Genomic DNA, 10,785 nt, shown 5'->3' with positions numbered 1-10,785 from the left:
TGCCGACTTGAGTTTGAATGTTCCTTTAGTAGCTGCTAGTACTAATAGTAGTTCTTTGTTGATCATTGTCATTTTGCTTTGTTTCTTCTGTTACCTATTCTAACATCGGACTCGGACTTCTTTTAAACTGATTTTTACTGTGCGTATTGCTGTGTTTGTTCATTTCACATTGGTAAGAGGTTTAGGGGAGGGGTGAGATCTCACAAAACATGTTTAACCTCACCGCATTTATGCGTCTGCCCCAAATCAGGAACCTCTATCCTTCGATGGTTTTGTGTGTTTTTTTAATTTTAGTTCATTTATATGTTTCGGAGTTAAGTGTGGCGTCAATTTCGCTGAACTAGTAAACATTATTGTTTAGGGGCAAGCTGAAGCCCGCCTCCCGAGTGTGGGATTTTCTCTTTGCGTTGAAGACCCATTGGTGGCCTATGGTTGTTTTCTGCTCTTTGGTGGGGTTGTTGTCTCTTTGACACTTTTCCCGTTTCCATTCTCAATTCTATCACAAGTTGAAAACAAGCTGACAACGCCATGGCGAAAATAGAAAAAGACCAAAAGACAAACAACAGTATACAAGACACAACGTAGAAAATTAAAGACTGAGCAACACGAACCACTCTAAAAACCGGATGTGATTCTGAGAAGGGTAAGCATATCTGAAAATGGCGTCAAAACCACCAATCAATCAATCAAAATTAAAGGAATGTGATTAGTTATCCGTATTCACCTTCATTATGTACACTTAAGTCATATAAATGTTTGACATATATTACAGTGTTTTTAAGAGAAGCAATGCTACTTTGTTAATGGCGATTTTGCGATTGTTATGTCTGAATCAATATCAAATTTCTCTCTATATATCCAATGGATATTTTATGCCATATTTGTATCAATCGTACAGTACTGCAAACAACAAGAAGGAACAATCACCATTGTTCCGAATAATTCACAGCACACCTACTAGAGTGATCTCAATTTAATTCACCATGTTTCTTTTCTATATCTTACATTAAAAGGACAATGGGCAAATTTAGGTGGTTTCATGATAACTGACCCTTTTTAATGGAGACTGTATAAGGTTTCGAAGAAGAAAAATCCTTGCTGCTCTATTCGTAGCAATCAAATGAAATAGAAATGTAAAACAGTAAAACGATTCTGTTCTGCAAGAAAACAATCGGAATATGCAAACAATGCTAATGTAACATGACAGGACTTACTAATACAAACAAGTTTGCATCCCCATTAGAAATGTGGCAGGGAAAACATACACACACAAAAAAATAACAACCACACAAACGACAGAGAAAGCACAAAACGTCCATAACGCCTAATATGAAGTAGACTTAGCAAGTTCTTGTAACCAGTTTGAAAATGGAGAGCTGTTGCAGTTACAAAACAATCATGTAGATGTTTAAGACAAAGATCTAAACTCTTTTGGAGATGATATTTGTTCTATTTTAGTATATGGTACTTCATTTGTCTTAATATTTCTGAACTCAAATGTTGTAGTTTTTTTAAAATAAGACAACTCTTTTCATATATTAGACTGTTGTGCTACCTTATATAGAAAAGTAAGAATGTGGTATGATTGCCAATGAGAGAAATGGCAACCAAAAGAAACAACTACAGCGAATTACTTGTTTTGAAACCGATTATTTGTTTGTTTTTTGTGTTGCCATGGATTGTGTCCCGTGATTAAGTTTCTTGCTATTACAATTTAAATTATTGAGAATGATTGTATGTGAGAAAATGTTAAATTTTTCCTTTCAACATTTTGTTATTGATTTGTGGTCATTATCAATCATTATCACGGAAGCTGTAGTTAACTCAGTTAAGTCGTCATCATGACTTAGGTAACTAGTTATCACGACTAAATAATTCATTGTAACGACTAAGTAACTAGTTATAACGAGTAGGTTAATTCGTTGTAACGAGTTAATAAGTTGTTATAACGAATTCATAAGTTGTTATAACGAGTTAATAAGTTGTGATAACGAGTACAGCAAAGTCATGAAAAAGACTTAGAATTGAACTACACCCTGACACTAACCGGGGTCCACAGCATCGCCTTGTAGCACACGAAGAATAATTCGTTTCTCGTTGACGTATATCCCAAATCTCATTTAATTCAAAAACAGAATTTACATTTCTAGAATATGAATACGAACGCACCATTTAACCAATTACCATGTTAAAATGAAAGTAGCCAACATAAGTGAAAACTTGGATGACTCTTTAAAAGTATCATGACCTCAATTTTAATGCCGTGTAAAAAACAAATACATTTTTTAAACAATTAATGAAAGGATAAGTTGAACAGTTCAGCTGGTTTTCATCATTCAATGTGTTGTGAATGTATAAGGCGATACAATTAGTGGCGCGGTACATTTCCATTGCGATTAGGAAGATCTTGTCTCTTTGTTATAATCGTCACAAAATTGGCTGGAACAGGACCAACTATTAGCACTTCATTTCTTTCTTTGGCAAATGAGTCGAACTTAGAAATAGTTTCCGGATTTACTTCGTTTTGTTCTGCATTTAGCCGCTGCCTCACATTTGCATCATATACATGTAGAACATTCAACTGATCTGTATCAATGCTTACAATGTGGCCATTTAAGAATTGATTTTTCTGTGAGAATCTCAAGGCGTCATTATAGTTTAGACAGGCCGAAATATATTTTGAATCCTGTCTCCTATTACTACTCCCCCAGGCAACATGATAAGCAGCTGTTACCGTCGACGGTTCCTTCATATAATAGGCATTAGTTATTAATCCATTCTCAGGATTATCATCTTGTGCAAGAAGTCTGTATACTTTTCCATTCTGAGGTACAACATGAGACGCCATTGCTGAATAATGTAGAAAACACACGATTATCAAATATTTGGTATGTACTTTTACTTTACTAGAAATTTTTCTTGCAAACAAATGTATTTTTCATTTAGATAGTAATCATTCTAAATTTAACAATAAGATAAAGAAACTTAGGTACATGTTACAGACAAGTTTAATCAACATTCAATAAAGCAAAATCTGTGCGATGTTTTAAGGGTTCCGGATCATAATCGACCACGTCCATATTTGAACTATACAAATGTTCAACGCAAAGATCGAGAAAGCTAGGACAAAATATGCATCAGGAAAATTCTTTGGATAATCTTTTAGACATTGTTTTCCAGACAATAACTTGAGTATTAGTGTATGGTTCTCTATGAAATTGTACCACAAGGTTCCATACCTCAAAAGGAAGGTTGGGATTGGTTTTGGGGGTTATGACCCAAACCGTTTAGGAATTAGGGGCCAAAAACAAGGATTTGCTGTTTTCTGGACAATAACAATAATAGAGTATAAGTCTATGGATCTCTATGAAATTGTACCAAAAGGTTTTATATCACAAAAGGAAGGTTGGGATTAATCTTTGGGGTTATCGTCCTAACCGTTTAGGAATTAGTAGCCAAAAGGGGGACAAAACAATACTTTTCTAATACTTTGTATACATTGCTTATTCTCGATCAACTTCAATGGGGTCTAATATCAAAGTCTTGAGTTTTTGGGGTTCTTTAATATGCTGAATCTAACCGTGTTTTTAGATTCTGGATTTTTGGCCCGTTTTTACATTGGTCCACATTGAGGTCCAAAGGGTAAAAATTAAACATGATTTGATTTCATCAAAAATTAAATTATTTTGGTTCTTTTATATGCCGAATCTAACCGTGTAATTTGATTTTTAATTTTGGGCCCCGTTTTCAAAATGGAACACTTTAAGTATCCAAAGGGTCAATTTTAAAATGCAAAAATGAAACTTAGTCTTATTTAAACAAAACTTGAATTCAAGGGGTTCTTAGATGTGCTAAATCTAAACATATTTTTAGATTTTTGATTTTGGGCCCAGTTTTCAAGTTGGTCCAAATTAAAGGTCCAAAATTAAACTTTGTTTGATTTCAACAACAAAAAATGAATATATGGGGTTCTTTTATATACTGAATCTTACCGTGTATAAAGATTTTGAATTTTGGGCCCGTTATCAAATTGATCAAAAATGAGGTCCACATTGAGGTCCTAATATAAGGGTCCCCAATTAAACTTTGTTTGATTTTATCAAAAATTGAATACTTGGGATTCTTTGATATGCTGAATCTAACCATGTATTCAGATTTTGGATATTGGACATTATTAGGTAAATGTCGAATTTCAAATTTGTAAGTTCTTAGACCACATTCATCCTGTGTGTGAAACCTATGCTGTGTCGAATATTTAATCACAATCCAAGTTCAGAGCATATTAGCTTGAATGTTGTGTCTATACTTGTCCCAACTATTCAGGGTTAAACCTCTGAGGTCGTAACTGCGCCCTGCTGAGCATTTTATTTATTTATGTCCTGCGGCAAATCATGGCTACTTTATACAAAAATATTAAAATAACAAAAGTTCTTTTTGTTTATACTAAACTGTATCTATGTAAAATATATTAATCTTTAGTTAGACAATTACTGAGTTTAGTTTACAAAAAGATACATGTACTTGATCCCTGTAACCTTAAGATTTCAACCAAGAAAGAGGTCAAGTTATCGAATATTTTAAATCGATTTAAGTTTGTGCAATTTGATATTTTAAATAGAAAGTCTGAACCAAAAAAATGGAAACGTCTTAAAGCCTGTTAAAACGTTTTGTTTGCACTTGTCCTAAGTCAGGAACCTGTTTCAGTGGTTGTCGTTTGTTGATGTGGTTCTTAAGTGTTTCTCGTTTTTCGTTTTTTATATAGATTAGACCGTTGGTTTTCCTGTTTGAATTGTTTTACACTAGTCATTTTGGGGCCCCTTATAGCTTGCTGTTCGGTGTGAGCCAAGGCTCCGTGTTGAAGGCCTTACTTTGACCTATAATAGCTTACTTTTTACACATTGTTACTTGGATGGAGAGTTGTCTAATTGGCACTCATACCACATCTTCTTATTGCTATTAAACATTAGCATATTTCTTTTGAAATTAATTAAAGATATATATAATTTCGAGAAGGTTTCAGTTAACAAAGAGTGAAACTTTGATATACGCAATCAACATTTAAAACAAGTCAAAATATACAAAATGTTTCGAGTTCAATAACAGTTATGCCAAGTTTAACTTCCAGATTTTTACGAACTCGAATTGAAGGTCATGTAAAATTTCTAATTAAAGTTTGACATTCATTATAAACTGTAGAATGCTGGTTGTGGTTCGTGTTCGAGTTCGAATTGCAAATCGTAGATTTTTTTTTATGATATTCGAGTTTATGCTCTCTAGTAACCAATGCAATACCTGAGCTGTTATCGAAGATAATTTATATTTTATAGGTCTAAAATAATACTTCAATATACATGAAATAACCATGAAAAGAGGTATACAATTCAAACGAGATAACCAACGCCCTTTTCATATGTCAAACAATTCAAACGAGATAACCAACGCCCTTTTCATATGTCAAACAATTCAAACGAGAAAACCAACGCCCTTTTCATATGTCAAACAATTCAAACGAGATAACCAACGACCTTTTCAAAATGTCAAACAATTCAAACGAGATAACCAACGCCCTTTTCAAAATGTCAAACTATTCATCGAGATAACCATGCCCTTTTCACAATGTCAAACAATTCAAACGAGATAACCAACACCCTTTTCAAAATGTAAGATATTAACAAAAGACTACCACTGAACTACAGGCTCTTGACTTTGGACAAAGACTACCACTGAACTACAGGCTCATGACTTTGGACAAAACTACCACTGAACTACAGGCTCATGACTTTTGACAAAGACTACCACTGAACAAAAGGCTCATGACTTTGGACAAAGACTACCACTGAACTACAGGCTCTTGACTTTGGACAAAGACTACCACTGAACTACAGGCTCTTGAATTTGGACAAAGACTACCACTGAACTACAGGCTCTTGACTTTGGATAAAGACTACCACTGAACTACAGGCTCATGACTTTGGACAAAGACTACCACTGATCTACAGGCTCATGACTTTGGACAGGCATATACTATTAGTTACACAGTGTGCAATTGTCCTAATGCGAGAATTTTATTGACCCGATAAATTCCGTATTAGGACAATTGCACACTGTGTAACGAATTTATCCTGATTTTGTTATATCACCACTTATTATATTTAAATTCAATAATTAGGACAATATCACCCAAATATATTTAGATATTTAATCTAAAACTGTGAAAAATGAAAAATATTAGGACTATAAAGCAACTCAAACAAATCTTTTTTTTTATTAAGTCAATGGTATAAGGGAGATAATTCCAATTGACTTAATAAAAAATTGCGCTGAAATTTATTAGGACAATATCAGCCAATCAAATTGCGAGAAACTACTCTCAATCAGGATAAAGAATGTGGCAGGGTTAAGCTCTATATATCAATATCTATGTTCCTGGGTTATTAAAGTATGTCTGTAACCCTTTCTTAACATAGGGCAGTGTGGTAACCAAACAACAAAATCACTTATAATAAGGTTTCTACAAGTACAGCCAAACCTCCAAAACAAATCTTTGTATCTTTTGTTTCCGTATGAAATAATTTTAAAAATGTTTAAAGAATTTGTGGTAACGCAATCCCTGACTTAATAATTTACCAGTTATACATATATATGACGTTCATTGAAATTAAAAACGTCACTCAATGCATGGGCATAGCGAACAAGTTGGGACATATACACATCAATAGAAGGGGCAAATGAACACCAACAGCCATTATAGGAAAACAATAAATATAGAACGAACAAATATCTCTTTTGTCGTAGATATGTGCATAGATTTCCCGTGTGAAACAGAAATATCAAATCCAGAAGAAGACAATTATTGATGTCTGTGTTAGACTTATTTGAAGTGCGTTCCTTTGGGTAAGTTTACTCGGTATAATTAGGGAATTTGTTGATTGTTTGAAGCAAAAAGTAAAATCACAAAAATACTGAACTCCGAGGAAAATTAAAAACGGAAAGTCCCTAATCAAATGGCAAAATCAAATGATAAAACACGTCAAACGAATGGACAACAACTGTCATATTCCTGAATTGGTACAGGCATTTTCAAACGTATCATCAAAGTAACGGTAAGTGTTATAAAATTTTTCAGTTTGAACGATTTTTACTCAGTATGAATATAAACTGTGATTCATAATAACACAGGAATATGTTTGCGAATAAAGTGTCACAGTTGGTACCCAAGAAAATAAATGTGGAGAAAATTTACAGCTTTAATTACATCATAGTTTCAGTTAGTTTATCTTGCATATTTACCTTTATTTCATCAAAGAAGAAGTATATATCAGATTTGTAAAAAGACCATTCAAGCAAAAAACAATACGTCTGTTTGATTGGATTGTGTAGAAGTGTAGTGTTAAGACTAGAAAAGTCATAACCGTCAACCGAATCGAAAAGACCATGAAAAGTACAATTCATATCAGAATTCCAAAGAGTGTATTACACTAAAAAATAATTAATTCCGTTACTTTTATAGGCTTTATCACAAAAGTGATCTCAGATGGATTTGGGTTACATGTTTAGGTCCCGTGTGGTGATATAACTCTTCACGTGTTTCGGTACTTATACATCCTTGGCTTTAAAATAGTTGGCTTTGAGCGTTCCTGATGGAAGTAATAAAAAAAAAAAAAAACGCTTCGGGCGCATACAAGAACCCTTACGAATACAAACTGCGTTGCGAGCTTAAAACATGTTTCTAATTCTAGAAATCGGTGTATCATTCATCCTTTTTTATCCTATGAATGAAACATATACATGTGAAATTGATTCTACGTCTTTTTTGTAATGAACACGCTTCGTGGTTAAACGGAAAACTAGCAATTTCACTATAAACAAACACAATCCTATAATTGTTAAGCAGATAAAAAAATCACACTTACTTTTTAGTGGCATAAAATCAAATCACGAACTTCGTAATAGGAGAGATAAGGAGCTATGTTTTCGGAGTGCATGTTCTAAAATTATAAGATTTTGAAATTAATATCATACAACCTATATGTATCACTAGTTGTTTTCATTTAATGTATTATGACGTATTGTTTTTTCGTTAAGGTTTTTCGACCCACAACTACTTGAATTTTGTTAACATATAAGTCAATATAGATATCGCGGTCTGGAAGGTATTTTAAATGAAAAAGCATGTATCAAAAAGCATGGATTGATAACATCGAAATATATGTGTGACCCAAAAGGTTAAGTTCGTATTTTAAAGCGGTTTATTACAAGTGATAAAGGAAAAACAATAGGTCTATTAATTTAAAAAAATTAAAAATTTCAATCATGAAGCCGAGCGTATAATATTATATTTTCATTTTGTTTGTTATGAATGGTATTTGCTTTTAATAATTGAATAATTGTTTCGCTTTGATTGTTAAACATATGAGATATATATCCTGAGCATTATTATACTCACGAGTACTACATTTAAAAAAGATATTTGACACCGTCGTATGGGATTATATTTTTAAAACTTATTTTGATCATATTAAAATGCCATAAATTTGACGTCAAAATTCAGACAATTCTTATAAATTGAGAACACCCACTTGTTGTCCATTCGTTTGATGTGTTTGTGCTATTGATTTTGCCATTTGATAAGGGACTTTCCGTTTTGAATTTTCCTCGGAGTTCAGTATTTTTGTGATTTAACTTTTTGCCTCGAACACATCTACATACATATCGTCAAATCACTTACCAATGTATGTAAAGTATTTTCACAAAGACAAGTGCCTGTAAGTTAGGGACGCAATCCCTTTGGGTGCGTATAACGGACGGACGCCGAAGAGGGATGATCTGTAACACATTTTAGGTAATTAAATTGCTATATATATATATTCACATACATATGTCTGCAGCAAACACTCAATTGCATGTAAATTTGTTTGCAGTAAATACAGATTCTATTTACAAATTTTCCCGTGCTTTCTGCAAATGCACATTCAATGTTAGCTGCAAGTTTGCTGCAAATACACATTAAATGTTTGCTGGAGTCTGCAGCAAGTTTGCAGCAGATTTGCAATATATATTTGCGGGTAGCTGTTTTTTCAGTAAGGGTAGTTATGCAGATATAAATTGGTTCGCTTTGTTTATTAAACTTCAGGGGTTATTTCTTTTTCAAGTTTGTATTTAAAAACCTTACTTTTAAAAAAACCTTCGTTGTCTAAAAAGTTTAAAGTCGCCCCTTTGCATATATCACACTGAAAAAAGACAAATATTTGGATACATTGGATGTCAATACTTTGGGTCTTAAGACTGTTTCGTGTTTTTTTTTTAGGAAAACGCTATCCACAATTTTGTTCAAAAATAGATAAAAAGGACTTTATAACAACGTATGACTTGCTAAAACCACCCCCAGTATTTGATGTGGTTCGTGTTGCTCAGTCTTTAGTTGTCTATAATGTGTTTTGTAGACCTTTGTTTGTCTTTACGTTCTTTCGATTTTTTTTTCGCCATGGAGTTGTCAGTTTATGATCGACTTATGAGTTAAGATATCTCTTTTGTATATTGCGCCTATCTTTTTCTATGTTTTGATCGGCGCGTTACATTGCACGATTTATTTCTACGTTTGCGCAAACAATTCTACACGTTTGCGTGACATAACGTATTACGTTGGCGCATAATTTACCTGTATAAGAGTTAACTAAAGCCGCCCGTTTGGATATTATGTATAATGTGGATGTTTTAGCGCCGTGTCTCATGTTTTATATCGATTCTGCTATTTACCACTTGATCCTTAATAATTCAAATTCACATTTTCGCACTTAAAAATGTTTTTCTCATTTATTTTTGATTGTTTTTGAGCATTTTTCAACTGACCATCGATTAGATATTATCATTTTATTTTCAACGGACCATCGATTAGAAATTATAATTTTTTTTTCAACGGACCATCGATTAGAAATTATCATTTTATTTTCAACTGACCATCGATTAGAAATTAATTATCTTATTTTCAACGGCCATCGATTAGAAATTAATTATTTTATTTTCAACGGGCCATCGATTAGAAATTATCCTTTTATTTTCAACAAACAATCGATTAGAATGATCGTTTTATTTTCAACTGACAATCGATTAGAATTTATCATTTTATTTTCAACGGGCCATCAATTAGAAATTATCATTTTATTTCCAACTGACCATCGATTAGATATTATCATTTTATTTTCAACGGACCATCGATTAGAAATTATCATTTTATTTCCAACTGACCATCGATTAGAAATGATCATTTTAAGAGTTATAGTTTGGAAACCAGTTAGTTATTATGCTCCAATATATCAATTAAAAACCAAGATAATGATAAGAAGATGATGTTACTTATACTCCTTTTCATTGTCCTTCCATGTGAACTAACTCATGATAAAAACAGGAAAAGGTAGATTGTGAAATTCAAATTATTCTTTAAAAATACATAAATTGTTGACACAAAAAAAGACTGAGGATAAATCTGATGATGTGAAGAAATACGTATCAATTTTAATTTAAAGTGAAATAAAGTATAAAGTACACATATAAAATATCGACAAAACGTTAAAAGACAGTCATTTCCGTTTTACATCAGCTCTTCAACGTTTGTCTAGGCTTTTGAATTCAATTTGGTTTACCTCTAACCTCATTGAATTTACATTAATTGCAGTAAAATTGACACTTTTAATGTTATTACTACCACTGGGTCGATTCCTCTGTTGGTGGACTGCTACAGCCATGTAGCAGAACGTCAATACTGTCATAACAATACGAATACCGTTT

At 32.8% G+C, this 10,785-nt stretch overlaps 1 long non-coding RNA gene across 1 annotated transcript; it reads right to left on the bottom strand.

Moving 5' to 3' along the window:
* Window positions 1–2,231: 2,231 nt before the first annotated feature.
* LOC127732168 (uncharacterized) lies at window positions 2,232–8,041 on the bottom strand. The gene is made up of 2 exons (XR_007996100.1): window positions 7,914–8,041; window positions 2,232–2,850 (listed from the first exon to the last, which is right to left on the bottom strand). It is a non-coding gene; the product is annotated as an uncharacterized LOC127732168 (long non-coding RNA).
* Window positions 8,042–10,785: the final 2,744 nt, after the last annotated feature.

This window comes from Mytilus californianus, unplaced genomic scaffold (genome assembly GCF_021869535.1).
Source record: "Mytilus californianus isolate M0D057914Y unplaced genomic scaffold, xbMytCali1.0.p SCAF_22, whole genome shotgun sequence".
Classification (NCBI taxonomy): Eukaryota; Metazoa; Mollusca; class Bivalvia; order Mytilida; family Mytilidae; genus Mytilus; species Mytilus californianus.
The sequence above is the reverse complement of the archived record's forward strand: the minus strand, read 5'-3'. Positions and strand labels throughout refer to the sequence as shown.